The sequence below is a fragment of the Ambystoma mexicanum genome, chromosome 5p (assembly GCF_040938575.1).
Source record: "Ambystoma mexicanum isolate Mex_15411 chromosome 5p, UKY_AmexF1_1, whole genome shotgun sequence".
Taxonomy (NCBI): domain Eukaryota; kingdom Metazoa; phylum Chordata; class Amphibia; order Caudata; family Ambystomatidae; genus Ambystoma; species Ambystoma mexicanum.
The window spans coordinates 600,562,493-600,587,927 of NC_090930.1; positions in this window are offsets into that span (position 1 = coordinate 600,562,493).

The window sequence follows — 25,435 nt, forward strand, 5'->3', positions numbered from 1 at the left end:
TTCCTACCCCTGGGTGGGTTGCCCAATGCCTGCTGTTGGTAGGATTTTCTGACGAGTAGGAAAAAATGACAGGTCAGGCTGTCAGATTTTCCTACCCCGTCACTTTTTCCTGCCCCTGGGTGGGTTGCCCAATGCCTGCTCTCGGTAGGATTTTCTGATGGGTAGGAAAAAATAACAGGTTAGGCTGTCAGATTTTACTTCCCCGTCACTTTTTCCTATCCCTGGGTTGGTTGCCCAAGGCCTGCACTTGGTAGGATTTTCTGACGGGTAGGAAAAAATGACAGGTCAGGCTGTCAGATTTTCCTAACCCGTCACTTTATCCTGCCCTTGGGTGGGTTGCCCAATGCCTGCTCTCGGTACGATTTTCTGACGGGTAGGTAGAAATGACAGGTCAGGCTTTCAGATTTTCCTACCCTGTCACTTTTTCTTACCTCTGGGTGGGTTGCCCAATGCCTGCTGTCGGTAGGATTTTCTGTTGGGTAGGAAAAATGACAGGTCAGGCTGTCAGATTTTCCTACCCTGTCACTTTTTCCTGCCCCTGGGTGGGTTGCCCAATGCCGGCTCTCGGTAGGATTTTCTGACGAGTAGGAAAAAATGACAGGTCAGGCTGTCAGATTTTCCTACCCCGTCACTTTTTCCTACCCTTGGGTGGGTTGCCCAATGCCTGCTCTCAGTAGGATTTTCTGATGGGTAGGAAAAAATGACAGGTCAGGCTGTCAGATTTTTCTACCTGTCACTTTATCCTGCCCTTTGGTGGGTTGCCCAATGCCGGCTCTCGGTACGATTTTCTGACGGGTAGGAAGAAATGACAGGTCAGGCTCTCAGATTTTCCTATCCCGTCAATTTTTCCTACCCCTGGGTGGGTTGCCTAATGCCTGCCCTCAGTTGGATTTTCTGATGGGTAGGAAAAAATGACAGGCAAGGCTGTCAGATTTTCCTACCCCATCACTTTTTCCTACCCCTCGGTGGGTTGCCCAATGCCTGCTGTTGGTAGGATTTTCTGACGAGTAGGAAAAAATGACAGGTCAGGCTGTCAGATTTTCCTACCCCGTCACTTTTTCCTGCCCCTGGGTGGGTTGGCCAATGCCTGCTCTCGGTAGGATTTTCTGACAGGTAGGGAAAAATGACAGGCTATGCTGTCAGATTTTCCTACCCCGTCACTTTTTCCTACCCCTGGGTGGATTGCCCAATGCCTGCTCTCGGTAGGATTTTCTGACGGGTAGGAAAAATGATAGGTCAGGCTCTCAGATTTTCCTATCCCGTCAATTTTTCCTACCCCTGGGTGGGTTGCCCAATGCCTGCCCTCAGTTAGATTTTCTGATGGGTAGGAAAAATTGACAGGTAAGGCTTTCAGATTTTCCTACCCCGTCACTTTTTCCTACCCCTGGGTGGGTTGCCCAATGCCTGCTGTTGGTAGGATTTTCTGATGGGTAGGAAAAAATGACAGGCCAGGCTGTCAGATTTTCCTACCCTGTCACTTTTTCCTACTCCTGGGTGGGTTGCCCAATGCCTGCTCTGGTAGAATTTTCTGACGGTTAGCAAAAAATGACAGGCAAGGCTGTCAAATGTTCCTACCCCGTCACTTTTTCCTACCCCTGGGTGGGTTGCGCAATGCCTTCTCTTGGTAGGATTTTCTGACGGGTAGGAAAAAATGACAGGTCAGGCTGTCAGATTTTCCTAACCCGTCACTTTATCCTGCCCCTGGGTGGGTTGCCCAATGCCTGCTCTCAGTAGGATTTTCTGATGGGTAGGAAGAAATGACAGGTCAGGCTGTCAGATTTTTCTACCCCATCACTTTTTCTTACCTCTGGGTGGGTTGCCCAATGCCTGCTGTCGGTAGGATTTTCTGTTGGGTAGGAAAAAATGACAGGTCAGGCTGTCAGATTTTCCTACCCGTCACTTTTTCCTACCCCTGGGTGGGTTGCCCAATGCCTGCTGTTGTAGGATTTTCTGACGAGTAGGAAAAAATGACAGGTCAGGCTGTCAGATTTTCCTACCCCGTCACTTTTTCCTGCCCCTGGGTGGGTTGCCCAATGCCTGCTCTCGGTAGGATTTTCTGACGGGTAGGAAGAAATTATAGGTCAGGCTGTCAGATTTTCCTACCCCGTCACTTTTTTCCTACACCTGGGTGGGTTGCCCAATGCCTGCTTTTGGTAGGATTTTCTGATGGGTAGGAAAAAATGACAGGCCAGGCTGTCAGATTTTCCTACCCCGTCACTTTTTCCTACCCCTGGGTGGGTTGCCCAATGCCTGCTCTGGTAGAATTTTCTGACGGTTAGGAAAAAATGACAGGCAAGGCTGTCAAATGTTTCTACCCGTCACTTTTTCCTACCCCTGGGTGGGTTGCGCAATGCCTTCTCTTGGTAGGATTTTCTGACGGGTAGGAAAAAATGACAGGTCAGGCTGTCAGATTTTCCTAACCCGTCACTTTATCCTGCCCCTGGGTGGGTTGCCCAATGCCTGCTGTCGGTAGGATATTCTGTTGGGTAGGAAAAAATGACAGGTCAGGCTGTCAGATTTTCCTACCCATCACTTTTTCCTACCCCTGGGTGGGTTGCCCAATGCCTGCTGTTGGTAGGATTTTCTGATGAGTAGGAAAAAATGACAGGTCAGGCTGTCAGATTTTCCTACCCCGTCACTTTATCCTGCACTTGGGTGGATTGCCCAATGCCTGCTCTCGGTAGGATTTTCTGACGGGAAGGAAGAAATGACAGGTCAGGCTGTCAGATTTTCCTACCCCGTCACTTTTTCTTACCTCTGGGTGTGTTGCCCAATGCCTGCTGTCGGTAGGATTTTCTGTTGGGTAGGAAAAAATGACAGGTCAGGCTGTCAGATATTCCTACCCGTCACTTTTTCCTACCCCTGGGTGGGTTGCCCAATGCCTGCTGTTGGTAGGATTTTCTGACGAGTAGGAACAAATGACAGGTCAGGCTGTCAGATTTTCCTACCCTGTCACTTTTTCCTGCCCCTGGGTTGGTTGCCCAAGGCCTGCTCTTGGTAGGATTTTCTGGCAGGTAGGAAAAAATGACAGACTATGCTGTCAGATTTTCCTACCCAGTCACTTTTTCCTACCCCTGGGTGGATTGCCCAATGCCTGCTCTCGTTAGGATTTTCTGACGGGTAGGAAAAAATTATAGGTCAGGCTCTCAGATTTTCCTACCCCGTCACATTTTCCTACCCCTGGGTGGGTTGCCCAATGCCTGCTGTTGGTAGGATTTTCTGATGGGAAGGAAAAATGACAGGCCAGGCTGTCAGATTTTCCTACCCCGTCACTTTTTCCTACCCCTGGGTGGGTTGCCCAATGCCTGCTGTTGGTAGGATTTTCTGCCGGGTAGGAAGAAATGACAGGTCAGGCTGTCAGATTTTCCTACCCCGTCACTTTTTCTTACCTCTGGGTGGGTTGCACAATGCCTGCTGTCGGTAGGATTTTCTGTTGGGTAGGAAAAAATGACAGGTCAGGCTGTCAGATTTTCCTACCCATCACTTTTTCCTACCCCTGGGTGGATTGCCCAATGCCTGCTGTTGGTAGGATTTTCTGACGAGTAGGAAAAAATGACAGGTCAGGCTGTCAGATTTTCCTACCCCGTCACTTTTTCCTACCCTTGGGTCGGTTGCCCAATGCCTGCTCTCCGTAGGATTTTCTGATGGGTAGGAAAAAAATAACAGGTTAGGCTGTCAGATTTTACTTCCCCGTCACTTTTTCCTATCCCTGCGTTGGTTGCCCAAGGCCTGCTCTTGGTAGGATTTTCTGACGGGTAGGAAAAAATGACAGGTCAGGCTGTCAGATTTTCCTACCCTTCACTTTTTCCTACCCCTGGGTGGGTTGCCCAATGCCTGCTCTTGGTAGGATTTTCTGACAGGTAGGAAAAAATGACAGGTCAGGCTGTCAGATTTTCCTAACCCGTCACTTTATCCTGCCCTTGGGTGGGTTGCCCAATGCCTGCTCTCGGTAGGATTTTCTAACGGGTAGGAAGAAATGACAGGTCAGGCTGTCCGATTTTCCTACCCCGTCACTTTTTCTTACCTCTGGGTGGGTTGCCCAATGCCTGCTGTTTGGTAGGATTTTCTGTTGGGTAGGAAAAAATGACAGGTCAGGCTGTCAGATTTTCCTACCCGTCACTTTTTCCTACCCCTGGGTGTGTTGCCCAATGCCTGCTGTTGGTAGGATTTTCTGACGAGTAGGAAAAAATGACAGGTCAGGCTGTCAGATTTTCCTACCCTGTCACTTTTTACTGCCCCTGGGTGGGTTGCCCAATGCCTGCTCTCCGTAGGATTTTCTGACGGGTAGGAAAAAATAACAGGTTAGGCTGTCAGATTTTCCTTCCCCGTCCCTTTTTCCTATCCCTGGGTTGGTTGCCCAAGGCCTGCTCTTGGTAGGATTGGGTGGGTTGCCCAATGCCTGCTCTCGGTAGGATTTTCGTACGGGTAGGAAAAAATAACAGGTTAGGCTGTCAGATTTTCCTTCCCCGTCCCTTTTTCCTATCCCTGGGTTGGTTGCCCAAGGCCTGCTCTTGGTAGGATTTTCTGACAGGTAGGAAAAAATGACAGGCTCTGCTGTCAGATTTTCCTACCCCGTCACTTTTTCCTACCCCTGGGTGGATTGCCCAATGCCTGCTCTCGGTAGGATTTTCTGACGGGTAGGAAAAAATGATAGGTCAGGCTCGCAGATTTTCCTATCCCTTCAATTTTTCCTACCCCTGGGTGGGTTGCCCAATGCCTGCCCTCAGTTGGATTTTCTGATGGGTAGGAAAAAATGAGAGGTCAGGCTTTCAGATTTTCCTACCACGTCACTTTTTCTTACCTCTGGGTAGGTTGCCCAATGCCTGCTGTCGGTAGGATTTTCTGTTGGGTAGAAAAAAATGACAGGTCAGGCTTTCAGATTTTCCTACCCCGTCACTTTTTCCTACCCCTGGGTGGGTTGCCCAATGCCTGCTGTTGGAAGGATTTTCTGATGGGTAGAAAAAAATGACAGGCAAGGCTGTCAGATTTTCCTACCCCGTCACATTTTCCTACCCCTCGGTGGGTTGCCCAATGCCTGCTGTTGGTAGGATTTTCTGACGAGTAGGAAAAAATGACAGGTCAGGCTGTCAGATTTTCCTACCCCGTCACTTTTTCCTGCCCCTGGTTGGGTTGCCCAATGCCTGCTCTCGGTAGGATTTTCTGACGGGTAGGAAAAAATAACAGGTTAGGCTGTCAGATTTTCCTTCCCTGTCCCTTTTTCCTATCCCTGGGTTGGTTGCCCAAGGCCTGCTCTTGGTAGGATTGGGTGGGTTGCCCAATGCCTGCTCTCGGTAGGATTTTCTGACGGGTAGGAAAAAATAACAGGTTAGGCTGTCAGATTTTCCTTCCCCGTCCCTTTTTCCTATCCCTGGGTTGGTTGCCCAAGGCCTGCTCTTGGTGGGATTTTCTGACAGGTAGGAAAAAATGACAGGCTCTGCTGTCAGATTTTCCTACCCGTCACTTTTTCCTACGCCTGGGTGGATTGCCCAATGCCTGCTCTCGGTAGGATTTTCTGACGGGTAGGAAAAAATGATAGGTCAGGCTCGCAGATTTTCCTATCCCGTCAATTTTTCCTACCCCTGGGTGGGTTGCCCAATGCCTGCCCTCAGTTGGATTTTCTGATGGGTAGGAAAAAATGACAGGTCAGGCTTTCAGATTTTCCTACCCCGTCACTTTTTCTTACCTCTGGGTAGGTTGCCCAATTCCTGCTGTCGGTAGGATTTTCTGTTGGGTAGGAAAAAATGACAGGTCAGGCTGTCAGATTTTCCTACCGTCACTTTTTACTACCCCTGGGTGGGTTGCCCAATGCCTGCTGTTGGTAGGATTTTCTGACGAGTAGGAAAAAATGACAGGTCAGGCTGTCAGATTTTCCTACCCCGTCACTTTTTCCTGCCCCTGGGTGGGTTGCCCAATGCCTGCTCTCGGTAGGATTTTCTGATGGGTAGGAAAAAATAACAGGTTAGGCTGTCAGATTTTACTTCCCCGTCACTTTTTCCTATCCCTGGGTTCGTTGCCCAAGGCCTGCACTTGGTAGGATTTTCTGACGGGTAGGAAAAAATGACAGGTCAGGCTGTCAGATTTTCCTAACCCGTCACTTTATCCTGCCCTTGGGGGGGTTGCCCAATGCCTGCTCTCGGTATGATATTCTGACGGGTAGGTAGAAATGACAGGTCAGGCTGTCAGATTTTCCTACCCTGTCACTTTTTCTTACCTCTGGGTGGGTTGCCCAATGCCTGCTGTCGGTAGGATTTTCTGTTGGGTAGGTAAAAATGACAGGTCAGGCTGTCAGATTTTCCTACCCTGTCACTTTTTCCTGCCCCTGGGTGGGTTGCCCAATGCCGGCTCTCGGTAGGATTTTCTGACGAGTAGGAAAAAATGACAGGTCAGGCTGTCAGATTTTCCTACCCCGTCACTTTTTCCTACCCTTGGGTATGTTGCCCAATGCCTGCTCTCGGTAGGATTTTCTGATGGGTAGGAAAAAATGACAGGTCAGGCTGTCAGATTTTTCTACCTGTCACTTTATCCTGCCCTTTGGTGGGTTGCCCAATGCTGGCTCTCGGTACGATTTTCTGACGGGTAGGAAGAAATGACAGGTCAGGCTCTCAGATTTTCCTATCCCGTCAATTTTTCCTACCCCTGGGTGGGTTGCCTAATGCCTGCCCTCAGTTGGATTTTCTGATGGGTAGGAAAAAATGACAGGCAAGGCTGTCAGATTTTCCTACCCCGTCACTTTTTCCTACCCCTCGGTGGGTTGCCCAATGCCTGCTGTTGGTAGGATTTTCTGACGAGTAGGAAAAAATGACAGGTCAGGCTGTCAGATTTTCCTACCCTGTCACTTTTCCTGCCCCTGGGTGGGTTGCCCAATGCCTGCTCTCGGTAGGATTTTCTGACGGGTAGGAAAAAATTATAGGTCAGGCTGTCAGATTTTGCTACCCCGTCACTTTTTCTTACCTCTGGGTGGGTTGCCCAATGCCTGCTCTTGGTAGGATTTTCTGACAGGTAGGGAAAAATGACAGGCTATGCTGTCAGATTTTCCTACCCCGTCACTTTTTCCTACCCCTGGGTGGATTGCCCAATGCCTGCTCTCGGTAGGATTTTCTGACGGGTAGGAAAAATGATAGGTCAGGCTCTCAGATTTTCCTATCCCATCAATTTTTCCTACCCCTGGGTGGGTTGCCCAATGCCTGCCCTCAGTTGGATTTTCTGATGGGTAGGAAAAATTGACAGGTCAGGCGTTCAGATTTTCCTACCCTGTCACTTTTTCCTACACCTGGGTGGGTTGCCCAATGCCTGCTTTTGGTAGGATTTTCTGATGGGTAGGAAAAAATGACAGGCCAGGCTGTCAGATTTTCCTACCCCGTCACTTTTTCCTACCCCTGGGTGGGTTGCCCAATGCCTGCTCTGGTAGAATTTTCTGACGGTTAGGAAAAAATGACAGGCAAGGCTGTCAAATGTTCCTACCCCGTCACTTTTTCCTACCCCTGGGTGGGTTGCGCAATGCCTTCTCTTGGTAGGATTTTCTGACGGGTAGGAAAAAATGACAGGTCAGGCTGTCAGATTTTCCTAACCCGTCACTTTATCCTGCCCCTGGGTGGGTTGCCCAATGCCTGCTCTCAGTAGGATTTTCTGACGGGAAGGAAGAAATGACAGGTCAGGCTGTCAGATTTTCCTACCCCGTCACTTTTTCTTACCTCTGGGTGGGTTGCCCAATGCCTGCTGTCGGTAGGATTTTCTGTTGGGTAGGAAAAAATGACAGGTCAGGCTGTCAGATATTCCTACCCATCACTTTTTCCTACCCCTGGGTGGGTTGCCCAATGCCTGCTGTTGGTAGGATTTTCTGACGAGTAGGAAAAAATGACAGGTCAGGCTGTCAGATTTTCCTACCCTGTCACTTTTTCCTGCCCCTGGGTGGGTTGCCCAATGCCTGCTCTCAGTAGGATTTTCTGACGGGTAGGAAAAAATAACAGGTTAGGCTGTCAGATTTTCTTTCCCCGTCCCTTTTTCCTATCCCTGGGTTGGTTGCCCAAGGCCTGCTCTTGGTAGGATTTTCTGGCAGGTAGGAAAAAATGACAGGATATGCTGTCAGATTTTCCTACCCCGTCACTTTTTCCTACCCCTGGGTGGATTGCCCAAGGCCTGCTCTCGTTAGGATTTTCTGACGGGTAGGAAAAAATGATAGGTCAGGCTGTCAGATTTTCCTACCCCGTCACTTTTTCCTACCCCTGGGTGGGTTGCCCAATGCCTGCTGTTGGTAGGATTTTCTGACGGGTAGGAAGAAATGACAGGTCAGGCTGTCAGATTTTCCTACCCCGTCACTTTTTCTTACCTCTGGGTGGGTTGCTCAATGCCTGCTGTCGGTAGGATTTTCTGTTGGGTAGGAAAAAATGACAGGTCAGGCTGTCAGATTTTCCTACCCATCCCTTTTTCCTACCCCTGGGTGGATTGCCCAATGCCTGCTGTTGGTAGGATTTTCTGACGAGTAGGAAAAAATGACAGGTCAGGCTGTCAGATTTTCCTACCCCGTCACTTTTTCCTACCCTTGGGTGGGTTGCCCAATGCCTGCTCTCCGTAGGATTTTCTGATGGGTAGGAAAAACAACAGGTTAGGCTGTCAGATTTTACTTCCCCGTCACTTTTTCCTATCCCTGGGTTGGTTGCCCAAGGCCTGCTCTTGGTAGGATTTTCTGACGGGTATGAAAAAATGACAGGTCAGGCTGTCAGATTTTCCTACCCTTCACTTTTTCCTACCCCTGGGTGGGTTGCCCAATGCCTGCTCTTGGTAGGATTTTCTGACAGGTAGGAAAAAATGACAGGTCAGGCTGTCAGATTTTCCTAACCCGTCACTTTATCCTGCCCTTGGGTGGGTTGCCCAATGCCTGCTCTCGGTAGGATTTTCTGACGGGTAGGAAGAAATGACAGGTCAGGCTGTCAGATTTTCCTACCCGTCACTTTTTCCTACCCCTGGGTGTGTTGCCCAATGCCTGCTGTTGGTAGGATTTTCTGACGAGTAGGAAAAAATGACAGGTCAGGCTGTCAGATTTTCCTACCCTGTCACTTTTTACTGCCCCTGGGTGGGTTGCCCAATGCCTGCTCTCGGTAGGATTTTCTGACGGGTAGGAAAAAATAACAGGTTAGGCTGTCAGATTTTTCTTCCCCGTCCCTTTTTCCTATCCCTGGGTTGGTTGCCCAAGGCCTGCTCTTGGTAGGATTGGGTGGGTTGCCCAATGCCTGCTCTCGGTAGGATTTTCGTACGGGTAGGAAAAAATAACAGGTTAGGCTGTCAGATTTTCCTTCCCCGTCCCTTTTTCCTATCCCTGGGTTGGTTGCCCAAGGCCTGCTCTTGGTAGGATTTTCTGACAGGTAGGAAAAAATGACAGGCTCTGCTGTCAGATTTTCCTACCCTGTCACTTTTTCCGACCCCTGGGTGGATTGCCCAATGCCTGCTCTCGGTAGGATTTTCTGACGGGTAGGAAAAAATGATAGGTCAGGCTCGCAGATTTTCCTATCCCTTCAATTTTTCCTACCCCTGGGTGGGTTGCCCAATGCCTGCCCTCAGTTGGATTTTCTGATGGGTAGGAAAAAATGACAGGTCAGGCTGTCAGATTTTCCTACCCCATCACTTTTTCCTGCCCCTGGGTGGGTTGCCCAATGCCCGCTCTTGGTAGGATTTTCTGATGGGTAGGAAAAAATAACAGGTTAGGCTGTCAGATTTTACTTCCCCGTCACTTTTTCCTATCCCTGGGTTGGTTGCCCAAGGCCTGCACTTGGTAGGATTTTCTGACGGGTAGGAAAAAATGACAGGTCAGGCTGTCAGATTTTCCTAACCCGTCACTTTATCCTGCCCTTGGGTGGGTTGCCCAATGCCTGCTATCGGTAGGATTTTCTGTTGGGTAGAAAAAAATGACAGGTCAGGCTGTCAGATTTTCCTACCCGTCACTTTTTCCTACCCCTCGGTGGGTTGCCCAATGCCTGCTGTTGGTAGGATTTTCTGACGAGTAGGAAAAAATGACAGGTCAGGCTGTCAGATTTTCCTACCCCGTCACTTTTTCCTGCCCCTGGGTGGGTTGCCCAATGCCCGCTCTTGGTAGGATTTTCTGATGGGTAGGAAAAAATAACAGGTTAGGCTGTCAGATTTTACTTCCCCGTCACTTTTTCCTATCCCTGGGTTGGTTGCCCAAGGCCTGCACTTGGTAGGATTTTCTGACGGGTAGGAAAAAATGACAGGTCAGGCTGTCAGATTTTCCTAACCAGTCACTTTATCATGCCCTTGGGTGGGTTGCCCAATGCCTGCTCACGGTACGATTTTCTGACGGGTAGGAAGAAATGACAGTTCAGGCTGTCAGATTTTCCTACCCTGTCACTTTTTCTTACCTCTGGGTGGGTTGCCCAATGCCTGCTGTCGGTAGGATTTTCTGTTGGATAGGAAAAAATGACAGGTCAGGCTGTCAGATTTTCCTACCATGTCACTTTTTACTGCCCCTGGGTGGGTTGCCCAATGCCTGCTCTCGGTAGGATTTTCTGATGGGTAGGAAAAAATGATAGGTCAGGCTGTCAGATTTTTCTACCCCGTCACTTTATCCTGCCCTTGGGTGGGTTGCCCAATGCCGGCTCTCGGTACGATTTTCTGACGGGTAGGAAGAAATGACAGGTCAGGCTGTCAGATTTTCCTACCCCGTCACTTTTTCCTACCCCTGGGTGGATTGCCCAATGCCTGCTCTCAGTAGGATTTTCTGACGGGTAGGAAAAAATGATAGGTCAGGCTCTCAGATTTTCCTATCCCATCAATTTTTCCTACCCCTGGGTGGGTTGCCTAATGCCTGCCCTCAGTTGGATTTTCTGATGGGTAGGAAAAAATGACAGGTCAGGCTTTCAGATTTTCCTACCCCGTCACTTTTTCCTACCCCTGGGTGGGTTGCCCAATGCTTGATGTTGGTAGGATTTTCTGATGGGTAGGAAAAAATGATAGGTCAGGCTCGCAGATTTTCCTATCCCTTCAATTTTTCCTACCCCTGGGTGGGTTGCCCAATGCCTGCCCTCAGTTGGATTTTCTGATGGGTAGGAAAAAATGAGAGGTCAGGCTTTCAGATTTTCCTACCACGTCACTTTTTCTTACCTCTGGGTAGGTTGCCCAATGCCTGCTGTCGGTAGGATTTTCTGTTGGGTAGAAAAAAATGACAGGTCAGGCTTTCAGATTTTCCTACCCCGTCACTTTTTCCTACCCCTGGGTGGGTTGCCCAATGCCTGCTGTTGGAAGGATTTTCTGATGGGTAGGAAAAAATGACAGGCAAGGCTGTCAGATTTTCCTACCCCGTCACATTTTCCTACCCCTCGGTGGGTTGCCCAATGCCTGCTGTTGGTAGGATTTTCTGACGAGTAGGAAAAAATGACAGGTCAGGCTGTCAGATTTTCCTACCCCGTCACTTTTTCCTGCCCCTGGTTGGGTACCCAATGCCTGCTCTCGGTAGGATTTTCTGACGGGTAGGAAAAAATAACAGGTTAGGCTGTCAGATTTTCCTTCCCTGTCCCTTTTTCCTATCCCTGGGTTGGTTGCCCAAGGCCTGCTCTTGGTAGGATTGGGTGGGTTGCCCAATGCCTGCTCTCGGTAGGATTTTCTGACGGGTAGGAAAAAATAACAGGTTAGGCTGTCAGATTTTCCTTCCCCGTCCCTTTTTCCTATCCCTGGGTTGGTTGCCCAAGGCCTGCTCTTGGTGGGATTTTCTGACAGGTAGGAAAAAATGACAGGCTCTGCTGTCAGATTTTCCTACCCGTCACTTTTTCCTACGCCTGGGTGGATTGCCCAATGCCTGCTCTCGGTAGGATTTTCTGACGGGTAGGAAAAAATGATAGGTCAGGCTCGCAGATTTTCCTATCCCGTCAATTTTTCCTACCCCTGGGTGGGTTGCCCAATGCCTGCCCTCAGTTGGATTTTCTGATGGGTAGGAAAAAATGACAGGTCAGGCTTTCAGATTTTCCTACCCCGTCACTTTTTCTTACCTCTGGGTAGGTTGCCCAATTCCTGCTGTCGGTAGGATTTTCTGTTGGGTAGGAAAAAATGACAGGTCAGGCTGTCAGATTTTCCTACCGTCACTTTTTACTACCCCTGGGTGGGTTGCCCAATGCCTGCTGTTGGTAGGATTTTCTGACGAGTAGGAAAAAATGACAGGTCAGGCTGTTAGATTTTCCTACCCCGTCACTTTTTCCTGCCCCTGGGTGGGTTGCCCAATGCCTGCTCTCGGTAGGATTTTCTGATGGGTAGGAAAAAATAACAGGTTAGGCTGTCAGATTTTACTTCCCCGTCACTTTTTCCTATCCCTGGGTTCGTTGCCCAAGGCCTGCACTTGGTAGGATTTTCTGACGGGTAGGAAAAAATGACAGGTCAGGCTGTCAGATTTTCCTAACCCGTCACTTTATCCTGCCCTTGGGGGGGTTGCCCAATGCCTGCTCTCGGTATGATATTCTGACGGGTAGGTAGAAATGACAGGTCAGGCTGTCAGATTTTCCTACCCTGTCACTTTTTCTTACCTCTGGGTGGGTTGCCCAATGCCTGCTGTCGGTAGGATTTTCTGTTGGGTAGGAAAAAATGACAGGTCAGGCTGTCAGATTTTCCTACCCTGTCACTTTTTCCTGCCCCTGGGTGGGTTGCCCAATGCCGGCTCTCGGTAGGATTTTCTGACGAGTAGGAAAAAATGACAGGTCAGGCTGTCAGATTTTCCTACCCCGTCACTTTTTCCTACCCTTGGGTATGTTGCCCAATGCCTGCTCTCGGTAGGATTTTCTGATGGGTAGGAAAAAATGACAGGTCAGGCTGTCAGATTTTTCTACCTGTCACTTTATCCTGCCCTTTGGTGGGTTGCCCAATGCTGGCTCTCGGTACGATTTTCTGACGGGTAGGAAGAAATGACAGGTCAGGCTCTCAGATTTTCCTATCCCGTCAATTTTTCCTACCCCTGGGTGGGTTGCCTAATGCCTGCCCTCAGTTGGATTTTCTGATGGGTAGGAAAAAATGACAGGCAAGGCTGTCAGATTTTCCTACCCCGTCACTTTTTCCTACCCCTCGGTGGGTTGCCCAATGCCTGCTGTTGGTAGGATTTTCTGACGAGTAGGAAAAAATGACAGGTCAGGCTGTCAGATTTTCCTACCCTGTCACTTTTTCCTGCCCCTGGGTGGGTTGCCCAATGCCTGCTCTCGGTAGGATTTTCTGACGGGTAGGAAAAAATTATAGGTCAGGCTGTCAGATTTTGCTACCCCGTCACTTTTTCTTACCTCTGGGTGGGTTGCCCAATGCCTGCTCTTGGTAGGATTTTCTGACAGGTAGGGAAAAATGACAGGCTATGCTGTCAGATTTTCCTACCCCGTCACTTTTTCCTACCCCTGGGTGGATTGCCCAATGCCTGCTCTCGGTAGGATTTTCTGACGGGTAGGAAAAATGATAGGTCAGGCTCTCAGATTTTCCTATCCCATCAATTTTTCCTACCCCTGGGTGGGTTGCCCAATGCCTGCCCTCAGTTGGATTTTCTGATGGGTAGGAAAAATTGACAGGTCAGGCGTTCAGATTTTCCTACCCTGTCACTTTTTCCTACACCTGGGTGGGTTGCCCAATGCCTGCTTTTGGTAGGATTTTCTGATGGGTAGGAAAAAATGACAGGCCAGGCTGTCAGATTTTCCTACCCCGTCACTTTTTCCTACCCCTGGGTGGGTTGCCCAATGCCTGCTCTGGTAGAATTTTCTGACGGTTAGGAAAAAATGACAGGCAAGGCTGTCAAATGTTCCTACCCCGTCACTTTTTCCTACCCCTGGGTGGGTTGCGCAATGCCTTCTCTTGGTAGGATTTTCTGACGGGTAGGAAAAAATGACAGGTCAGGCTGTCAGATTTTCCTAACCCGTCACTTTATCCTGCCCCTGGGTGGGTTGCCCAATGCCTGCTCTCAGTAGGATTTTCTGACGGGAAGGAAGAAATGACAGGTCAGGCTGTCAGATTTTCCTACCCCGTCACTTTTTCTTACCTCTGGGTGGGTTGCCCAATGCCTGCTGTCGGTAGGATTTTCTGTTGGGTAGGAAAAAATGACAGGTCAGGCTGTCAGATATTCCTACCCATCACTTTTTCCTACCCCTGGGTGGGTTGCCCAATGCCTGCTGTTGGTAGGATTTTCTGACGAGTAGGAAAAAATGACAGGTCAGGCTGTCAGATTTTCCTACCCTGTCACTTTTTCCTGCCCCTGGGTGGGTTGCCCAATGCCTGCTCTCAGTAGGATTTTCTGACGGGTAGGAAAAAATAACAGGTTAGGCTGTCAGATTTTCTTTCCCCGTCCCTTTTTCCTATCCCTGGGTTGGTTGCCCAAGGCCTGCTCTTGGTAGGATTTTCTGGCAGGTAGGAAAAAATGACAGGATATGCTGTCAGATTTTCCTACCCCGTCACTTTTTCCTACCCCTGGGTGGATTGCCCAAGGCCTGCTCTCGTTAGGATTTTCTGACGGGTAGGAAAAAATGATAGGTCAGGCTGTCAGATTTTCCTACCCCGTCACTTTTTCCTACCCCTGGGTGGGTTGCCCAATGCCTGCTGTTGGTAGGATTTTCTGACGGGTAGGAAGAAATGACAGGTCAGGCTGTCAGATTTTCCTACCCCGTCACTTTTTCTTACCTCTGGGTGGGTTGCTCAATGCCTGCTGTCGGTAGGATTTTCTGTTGGGTAGGAAAAAATGACAGGTCAGGCTGTCAGATTTTCCTACCCATCACTTTTTCCTACCCCTGGGTGGATTGCCCAATGCCTGCTGTTGGTAGGATTTTCTGACGAGTAGGAAAAAATGACAGGTCAGGCTGTCAGATTTTCCTACCCCGTCACTTTTTCCTACCCTTGGGTGGGTTGCCCAATGCCTGCTCTCCGTAGGATTTTCTGATGGGTAGGAAAAACAACAGGTTAGGCTGTCAGATTTTACTTCCCCGTCACTTTTTCCTATCCCTGGGTTGGTTGCCCAAGGCCTGCTCTTGGTAGGATTTTCTGACGGGTATGAAAAAATGACAGGTCAGGCTGTCAGATTTTCCTACCCTTCACTTTTTCCTACCCCTGGGTGGGTTGCCCAATGCCTGCTCTTGGTAGGATTTTCTGACAGGTAGGAAAAAATGACAGGTCAGGCTGTCAGATTTTCCTAACCCGTCACTTTATCCTGCCCTTGGGTGGGTTGCCCAATGCCTGCTCTCGGTAGGATTTTCTGACGGGTAGGAAGAAATGACAGGTCAGGCTGTCAGATTTTCCTACCCGTCACTTTTTCCTACCCCTGGGTGTGTTGCCCAATGCCTGCTGTTGGTAGGATTTTCTGACGAGTAGGAAAAAATGACAGGTCAGGCTGTCAGATTTTCCTACCCTGTCACTTTTTACTGCCCCTGGGTGGGTTGCCCAATGCCTGCTCTCGGTAGGATTTTCTGACGGGTAGGAAAAAATAACAGGTTAGGCTGTCAGATTTTTCTTCCCCGTCCCTTTTTCCTATCCCTGGGTTGGTTGCCCAAGGCCTGCTCTTGGTAGGATTGGGTGGGTTGCCCAATGCCTGCTCTCGGTAGGATTTTCGTACGGGTAGGAAAAAATAACAGGTTAGGCTGTCAGATTTTCCTTCCCCGTCCCTTTTTCCTATCCCTGGGTTGGTTGCCCAAGGCCTGCTCTTGGTAGGATTTTCTGACAGGTAGGAAAAAATGACAGGCTCTGCTGTCAGATTTTCCTACCCTGTCACTTTTTCCGACCCCTGGGTGGATTGCCCAATGCCTGCTCTCGGTAGGATTTTCTGACGGGTAGGAAAAAATGATAGGTCAGGCTCGCAGATTTTCCTATCCCGTCAATTTTTCCTACCCCTGGGTGGGTTGCCCAATGCCTGCCCTCAGTTGGATTTTCTGATGGGTAGAAAAAAATGACAGGTCAGGCTTTCAGATTTTCCTACCCCGTCACTTTTTCCTACCCCTGGGTGGGTTGCCCAATGCCTGCTGTTGGAAGGATTTTCCGATGGGTAGGAAAAAATGACAGGCAAGGCTGTCAGATTTTCCTACCCCGTCACATTTTCCTACCCCTCGGTGGGTTGCCCAATGCCTGCTGTTGGTAGGATTTTCTGACGAGTAGGAAAAAATGACAGGTCAGGCTGTCAGATTTTCCTACCCCGTCACTTTTTCCTGCCCCTGGTTGGGTTGCCCAATGCCTGCTCTCGGTAGGATTTTCTGACGGGTAGGAAAAAATAACAGGTTAGGCTGTCAGATTTTCCTTCCCTGTCCCTTTTTCCTATCCCTGGGTTGGTTGCCCAAGGCCTGCTCTTGGTAGGATTGGGTGGGTTGCCCAATGCCTGCTCTCGGTAGGATTTTCTGACGGGTAGGAAAAAATAACAGGTTAGGCTGTCAGATTTTCCTTCCCCGTCCCTTTTTCCTATCCCTGGGTTGGTTGCCCAAGGCCTGCTCTTGGTGGGATTTTCTGACAGGTAGGAAAAAATGACAGGCTCTGCTGTCAGATTTTCCTACCCGTCACTTTTTCCTACGCCTGGGTGGATTGCCCAATGCCTGCTCTCGGTAGGATTTTCTGACGGGTAGGAAAAAATGATAGGTCAGGCTCGCAGATTTTCCTATCCCGTCAATTTTTCCTACCCCTGGGTGGGTTGCCCAATGCCTGCCCTCAGTTGGATTTTCTGATGGGTAGGAAAAAATGACAGGTCAGGCTTTCAGATTTTCCTACCCCGTCACTTTTTCTTACCTCTGGGTAGGTTGCCCAATTCCTGCTGTCGGTAGGATTTTCTGTTGGGTAGGAAAAAATGACAGGTCAGGCTGTCAGATTTTCCTACCGTCACTTTTTACTACCCCTGGGTGGGTTGCCCAATGCCTGCTGTTGGTAGGATTTTCTGACGAGTAGGAAAAAATGACAGGTCAGGCTGTTAGATTTTCCTACCCCGTCACTTTTTCCTGCCCCTGGGTGGGTTGCCCAATGCCTGCTCTCGGTAGGATTTTCTGATGGGTAGGAAAAAATAACAGGTTAGGCTGTCAGATTTTACTTCCCCGTCACTTTTTCCTATCCCTGGGTTCGTTGCCCAAGGCCTGCACTTGGTAGGATTTTCTGACGGGTAGGAAAAAATGACAGGTCAGGCTGTCAGATTTTCCTAACCCGTCACTTTATCCTGCCCTTGGGGGGGTTGCCCAATGCCTGCTCTCGGTATGATATTCTGACGGGTAGGTAGAAATGACAGGTCAGGCTGTCAGATTTTCCTACCCTGTCACTTTTTCTTACCTCTGGGTGGGTTGCCCAATGCCTGCTGTCGGTAGGATTTTCTGTTGGGTAGGAAAAAATGACAGGTCAGGCTGTCAGATTTTCCTACCCTGTCACTTTTTCCTGCCCCTGGGTGGGTTGCCCAATGCCGGCTCTCGGTAGGATTTTCTGACGAGTAGGAAAAAATGACAGGTCAGGCTGTCAGATTTTCCTACCCCGTCACTTTTTCCTACCCTTGGGTATGTTGCCCAATGCCTGCTCTCGGTAGGATTTTCTGATGGGTAGGAAAAAATGACAGGTCAGGCTGTCAGATTTTTCTACCTGTCACTTTATCCTGCCCTTTGGTGGGTTGCCCAATGCTGGCTCTCGGTACGATTTTCTGACGGGTAGGAAGAAATGACAGGTCAGGCTCTCAGATTTTCCTATCCCGTCAATTTTTCCTACCCCTGGGTGGGTTGCCTAATGCCTGCCCTCAGTTGGATTTTCTGATGGGTAGGAAAAAATGACAGGCAAGGCTGTCAGATTTTCCTACCCCGTCACTTTTTCCTACCCCTCGGTGGGTTGCCCAATGCCTGCTGTTGGTAGGATTTTCTGACGAGTAGGAAAAAATGACAGGTCAGGCTGTCAGATTTTCCTACCCTGTCACTTTTTCCTGCCCCTGGGTGGGTTGCCCAATGCCTGCTCTCGGTAGGATTTTCTGACGGGTAGGAAAAAATTATAGGTCAGGCTGTCAGATTTTGCTACCCCGTCACTTTTTCTTACCTCTGGGTGGGTTGCCCAATGCCTGCTCTTGGTAGGATTTTCTGACAGGTAGGGAAAAATGACAGGCTATGCTGTCAGATTTTCCTACCCCGTCACTTTTTCCTACCCCTGGGTGGATTGCCCAATGCCTGCTCTCGGTAGGATTTTCTGACGGGTAGGAAAAATGATAGGTCAGGCTCTCAGATTTTCCTATCCCATCAATTTTTCCTACCCCTGGGTGGGTTGCCCAATGCCTGCCCTCAGTTGGATTTTCTGATGGGTAGGAAAAATTGACAGGTCAGGCGTTCAGATTTTCCTACCCTGTCACTTTTTCCTACACCTGGGTGGGTTGCCCAATGCCTGCTTTTGGTAGGATTTTCTGATGGGTAGGAAAAAATGACAGGCCAGGCTGTCAGATTTTCCTACCCCGTCACTTTTTCCTAACCCTGGGTGGGTTGCCCAATGCCTGCTCTGGTAGAATTTTCTGACGGTTAGGAAAAAATGACAGGCAAGGCTGTCAAATGTTCCTACCCCGTCACTTTTTCCTACCCCTGGGTGGGTTGCGCAATGCCTTCTCTTGGTAGGATTTTCTGACGGGTAGGAAAAAATGACAGGTCAGGCTGTCAGATTTTCCTAACCCGTCACTTTATCCTGCCCCTGGGTGGGTTGCCCAATGCCTGCTCTCAGTAGGATTTTCTGACGGGAAGGAAGAAATGACAGGTCAGGCTGTCAGATTTTCCTACCCCGTCACTTTTTCTTACCTCTGGGTGGGTTGCCCAATGCCTGCTGTCGGTAGGATTTTCTGTTGGGTAGGAAAAAATGACAGGTCAGGCTGTCAGATATTCCTACCCATCACTTTTTCCTACCCCTGGGTGGGTTGCCCAATGCCTGCTGTTGGTAGGATTTTCTGACGAGTAGGAAAAAATGACAGGTCAGGCTGTCAGATTTTCCTACCCTGTCACTTTTTCCTGCCCCTGGGTGGGTTGCCCAATGCCTGCTCTCAGTAGGATTTTCTGACGGGTAGGAAAAAATAACAGGTTAGGCTGTCAGATTTTCTTTCCCCGTCCCTTTTTCCTATCCCTGGGTTGGTTGCCCAAGGCCTGCTCTTGGTAGGATTTTCTGGCAGGTAGGAAAAAATGACAGGATATGCTGTCAGATTTTCCTACCCCGTCATTTTTTCCTACCCCTGGGTGGATTGCCCAAGGCCTGCTCTCGTTAGGATTTTCTGACGGGTAGGAAAAAATGATAGGTCAGGCTGTCAGATTTTCCTACCCCGTCACTTTTTCCTACCCCTGGGTGGGTTGCCCAATGCCTGCTGTTGGTAGGATTTTCTGACGGGTAGGAAGAAATGACAGGTCAGGCTGTCAGATTTTCCTACCCCGTCACTTTTTCTTACCTCTGGGTGGGTTGCTCAATGCCTGCTGTCGGTAGGATTTTCTGTTGGGTAGGAAAAAATGACAGGTCAGGCTGTCAGATTTTCCTACCCATCACTTTTTCCTACCCCTGGGTGGATTGCCCAATGCCTGCTGTTGGTAGGATTTTCTGACGAGTAGGAAAAAATGACAGGTCAGGCTGTCAGATTTTCCTACCCCGTCACTTTTTCCTACCCTTGGGTGGGTTGCCCAATGCCTGCTCTCCGTAGGATTTTCTGATGGGTAGGAAAAATAACAGGTTAGGCTGTCAGATTTTACTTCCCCGTCACTTTTTCCTATCCCTGGGTTGGTTGCCCAAGGCCTGCTCTTGGTAGGATTTTCTGACGGGTATGAAAAAATGACAGGTCAGGCTGTCAGATTTTCCTACCCTTCACTTTTTCCTACCCCTGGGTGGGTTGCCCAATGCCTGCTCTTGGTAGGATTTTCTGACAGGTAGGAAAAAATGACAGGTCAGGCTGTCAGATTTTCCTAACCCGTCACTTTATCCTGCCCTTGGGTGGGTTGCCCAATGCCTGCTCTCGGTAGGATTTTCTGACGGGTAGGAAGAAATGACAGGTCAGGCTGTCAGATTTTCCTACCCGTCACTTTTTCCTACCCCTGGGTGTGTTGCCCAATGCCTGCTGTTGGTAGGATTTTCTGACGAGTAGGAAAAAATGACAGGTCAGGCTGTCAGATTTTCCTACCCTGTCACTTTTTACTGCCCCTGGGTGGGTTGCCCAATGCCTGCTCTCGGTAGGATTTTCTGACGGGTAGGAAAAAATAACAGGTTAGGCTGTCAGATTTTCCTTCCCCGTCCCTTTTTCCTATCCCTGGGTTGGTTGCCCAAGGCCTGCTCTTGGTAGGATTGGGTGGGTTGCCCAATGCCTGCTCTCGGTAGGATTTTCGTACGGGTAGGAAAAAATAACAGGTTAGGCTGTCAGATTTTCCTTCCCCGTCCCTTTTTCCTATCCCTGGGTTGGTTGCTCAAGGCCTGCTCTTGGTAGGATTTTCTGACAGGTAGGAAAAAATGACAGGCTCTGCTGTCAGATTTTCCTACCCTGTCACTTTTTCCGACCCCTGGGTGGATTGCCCAATGCCTGCTCTCGGTAGGATTTTCTGACGGGTAGGAAAAAATGATAGGTCCGGCTCGCAGATTTTCCTATCCCTTCAATTTTTCCTACCCCTGGGTGGGTTGCCCAATGCCTGCCCTCAGTTGGATTTTCTGATGGGTAGGAAAAAATGACAGGTCAGGCTGTCAGATTTTCCTACCCCATCACTTTTTCCTGCCCCTGGGTGGGTTGCCCAATGCCCGCTCTTGGTAGGATTTTCTGATGGGTAGGAAAAAATAACAGGTTAGGCTGTCAGATTTTACTTCCCCGTCACTTTTTCCTATCCCTGGGTTGGTTGCCCAAGGCCTGCACTTGGTAGGATTTTCTGACGGGTAGGAAAAAATGACAGGTCAGGCTGTCAGATTTTCCTAACCCGTCACTTTATCCTGCCCTTGGGTGGGTTGCCCAATGCCTGCTATCGGTAGGATTTTCTGTTGGGTAGAAAAAAATGACAGGTCAGGCTGTCAGATTTTCCTACCCGTCACTTTTTCCTACCCCTCGGTGGGTTGCCCAATGCCTGCTGTTGGTAGGATTTTCTGACGAGTAGGAAAAAATGACAGGTCAGGCTGTCAGATTTTCCTACCCCGTCACTTTTTCCTGCCCCTGGGTGGGTTGCCCAATGCCCGCTCTTGGTAGGATTTTCTGATGGGTAGGAAAAAATAACAGGTTAGGCTGTCAGATTTTACTTCCCCGTCACTTTTTCCTATCCCTGGGTTGGTTGCCCAAGGCCTGCACTTGGTAGGATTTTCTGACGGGTAGGAAAAAATGACAGGTCAGGCTGTCAGATTTTCCTAACCAGTCACTTTATCATGCCCTTGGGTGGGTTGCCCAATGCCTGCTCACGGTACGATTTTCTGACGGGTAGGAAGAAATGACAGTTCAGGCTGTCAGATTTTCCTACCCTGTCACTTTTTCTTACCTCTGGGTGGGTTGCCCAATGCCTGCTGTCGGTAGGATTTTCTGTTGGATAGGAAAAAATGACAGGTCGGGCTGTCAGATTTTCCTACCATGTCACTTTTTACTGCCCCTGGGTGGGTTGCCCAATGCCTGCTCTCGGTAGGATTTTCTGATGGGTAGGAAAAAATGATAGGTCAGGCTGTCAGATTTTTCTACCCCGTCACTTTATCCTGCCCTTGGGTGGGTTGCCCAATGCCGGCTCTCGGTACGATTTTCTGACGGGTAGGAAGAAATGACAGGTCAGGCTGTCAGATTTTCCTACCCCGTCACTTTTTCCTACCCCTGGGTGGATTGCCCAATGCCTGCTCTCAGTAGGATTTTCTGACGGGTAGGAAAAAATGATAGGTCAGGCTCTCAGATTTTCCTATCCCATCAATTTTTCCTACCCCTGGGTGGGTTGCCTAATGCCTGCCCTCAGTTGGATTTTCTGATGGGTAGGAAAAAATGACAGGTCAGGCTTTCAGATTTTCCTACCCCGTCACTTTTTCCTACCCCTGGGTGGGTTGCCCAATGCTTGATGTTGGTAGGATTTTCTGATGGGTAGGAAAAAATGACAGGCAAGGCTGTCAGATTTTCCTACCCCGTCACTTTTTCCTACCCCTCGGTGGGTTGCCCAATGCTTGATGTTGGTAGGATTTTCTGACGAGTAGGAAAAAATGACAGGTCAGGCTGTCAGATTTTCCTACCCCGTCCCTTTTTCCTGCCCCTGGGTGGGTTGCCCAATGCCTGCTCTCGGTAGGATTTTCTGACGGGTAGGAAAAAATAACAGGTTAGGCTCTCAGATTTTCCTTCCCCGTCCCTTTGTCCTATCCCTGGGTTGGTTGCCCAAGGCCTGCTCTTGGTAGGATTTTCTGACAGGTAGGGAAAAATGACAGGCTATGCTGTCAGATTTTCCTACCCCGTCACTTTTTCCTACCCCTGGGTGGATTGCCCAATGCCTGCTCTCGGTAGGATTTTCTGACGGGTAGGAAAAAATGATAGGTCAGGCTCGCAGATTTTCCTATCCCTTCAATTTTTCCTACCCCTGGGTGGGTTGCCCAATGCCTGCCCTCAGTTGGATTTTCTGATGGGTAGGAAAAAATGAGAGGTCAGGCTTTCAGATTTTCCTACCCCGTCACTTTTTCTTACCTCTGGGTAGGTTGCCCAATGCCTGCTATCGGTAGGATTTTCTGTTGGGTAGAAAAAAATGACAGGTCAGGCTGTCAGATTTTCCTACCCGTCACTTTTTCCTACCCCTCGGTGGGTTGCCCAATGCCTGCTGTTGGTAGTATTTTCTGACGAGTAGGAAAAAATGACAGGTCAGGCTGTCAGATTTTCCTACCCCGTCACTTTTTCCTGCCCCTGGGTGGGTTGCCCAATGCCCGCTCTTGGTAGGATTTTCTGATGGGTAGGAAAAAATAACAGGTTAGGCTGTCAGATTTTAATTCCCCGTCACTTTTTCCTATCCCTGGGTTGGTTGCCCAAGGCCTGCACTTGGTAGGATTTTCTGACGGGTAGGAAAAAATGACAGGTCAGGCTGTCAGATTTTCCTAACCCGTCACTTTATCCTGCCCTTGGGTGGGTTGCCCAATGCCTGCTCTCGGTACGATTTTCTGACGGGTAGGAAGAAATGACAGTTCAGGCTGTCAGATTTTCCTACCCTGCCACTTTTTCTTACCTCTGGGTGGGTTGCCCAATGCCTGCTGTCGGTAGGATTTTCTGTTGGGTAGGAAAAAATGACAGGTCAGGCTGTCAGATTTTCCTACCCTGTCACTTTTTACTGCCCCTGGGTGGGTTGCCCAATGCCGGCTCTCGGTAGGATTTTCTGACGAGTAGGAAAAAATGACAGGTCAGGCTGTCAGATTTTCCTACCCCGTCACTTTTTCCTACCCTTGGGTGGGTTGCCCAATGCCTGCTCTCGGTAGGATTTTCTGATGGGTAGGAAAAAATGATAGGTCAGGCTGTCAGATTTTTCTACCCCGTCACTTTATCCTGCCCTTGGGTGGGTTGCCCAATGCCGGCTCTCGGTACGATTTTCTAACGGGTAGGAAGAAATGACAGGTCAGGCTGTCAGATTTTCCTACCCCGTCACTTTTTCCTACCCCTGGGTGGATTGCCCAATGCCTGCTCTCAGTAGGATTTTCTGACGGGTAGGAAAAAATGATAGGTCAGGCTCTCAGATTTTCCTATCCCATCAATTTTTCCTACCCCTGGGTGGGTTGCCTAATGCCTGCCCTCAGTTGGATTTTCTGATGGGTAGGAAAAAATGACAGGTCAGGCTGTCAGATATTCCTACCCCGTCACTTTTTCCTACCCCTCGGTGGGTTGCCCAATGCTTGATGTTGGTAGGATTTTCTGACGAGTAGGAAAAAATGACAGGTCAGGCTGTCAGATTTTCCTACCCCGTCACTTTTTCCTACCCCTGGGTGGGTTGCCCAATGCTTGATGTTGGTAGGATTTTCTGATGGGTAGGAAAAAATGACAGGCAAGGCTGTCAGATTTTCCTACCCCGTCACTTTTTCCTACCCCTCGGTGGGTTGCCCAATGCTTGATGTTGGTAGGATTTTCTGACGAGTAGGAAAAAATGACAGGTCAGGCTGTCAGATTTTCCTACCCCGTCACTTTTTCCTGCCCCTGGGTGGGTTGCCCAATGCCTGCTCTCGGTAGGATTTTCTGACGGGTAGGAAAAAATAACAGGTTAGGCTGTCAGATTTTCCTTCCCCGTCCCTTTGTCCTATCCCTGGGTTGGTTGCCCAAGGCCTGCTCTTGGTAGGATTTTCTGACAGGTAGGGAAAAATGACAGGCTATGCTGTCAGATTTTCCTACCCCGTCACTTATTCCTACCCCTGGGTGGATTGCCCAATGCCTGCTCTCGGTAGGATTTTCTGACGGGTAGGAAAAAATGATAGGTCAGGCTCGCAGATTTTCCTATCCCTTCAATTTTTCCTACCCCTGGGTGGGTTGCCCAATGCCTGCCCTCAGTTGGATTTTCTGATGGGTAGGAAAAAATGAGAGGTCAGGCTTTCAGATTTTCCTACCCCGTCACTTTTTCTTACCTCTGGGTAGGTTGCCCAATGCCTGCTATCGGTAGGATTTTCTGTTGGGTAGAAAAAAATGACAGGTCAGGCTGTCAGATTTTCCTACCCGTCACTTTTTCCTACCCCTCGGTGGGTTGCCCAATGCCTGCTGTTGGTAGGATTTTCTGACGAGTAGGAAAAAATGACAGGTCAGGCTGTCAGATTTTCCTAACCCGTCACTTTTTCCTGCCCTTGGGTGGGTTGCCCAATGCCTGCTCTCAGTACGATTTTCTGACGGGTAGGAAGAAATGACAGTTCAGGCTGTCAGATTTTCCTACCCTGCCACTTTTTCTTACCTCTGGGTGGGTTGCCCAATGCCTGCTGTCGGTAGGATTTTCTGTTGGGTAGGAAAAAATGACAGGTCAGGCTGTCAGATTTTCCTACCCTGTCACTTTTTACTGCCCCTGTGTGGGTTGCCCAATGCCGGCTCTCGGTAGGATTTTCTGACGAGTAGGAAAAAATGACAGGCCAGGCTGTCAGATTTTCCTACCCCGTCACTTTTTCCTACCCTTGGGTGGGTTGCCCAATGCCTGCTCTCGGTAGGATTTTCTGATGGGTAGGAAAAAATGATAGGTCAGGCTGTCAGATTTTTCTACCCCGTCACTTTATCCTGCCCTTGGGTGGGTTGACCAATGCCGGCTCTCGGTACGATTTTCTGACGGGTAGGAAGAAATGACAGGTCAGGCTGTCAGATTTTCCTACCCCGTCACTTTTTCCTACCCCTGGGTGGATTGCCCAATGCCTGCTCTCAGTAGGATTTTCTGACGGGTAGGAAAAAATGATAGGTCAGGCTCTTAGATTTTCCTATCCCATCAATTTTTCCTACCCCTGGGTGGGTTGCCTAATGCCTGCCCTCAGTTGGATTTTCTGATGGGTAGGAAAAAATGACAGGTCAGGCTTTCAGATTTTCCTACCCCGTCACTTTTTCCTACCCCTG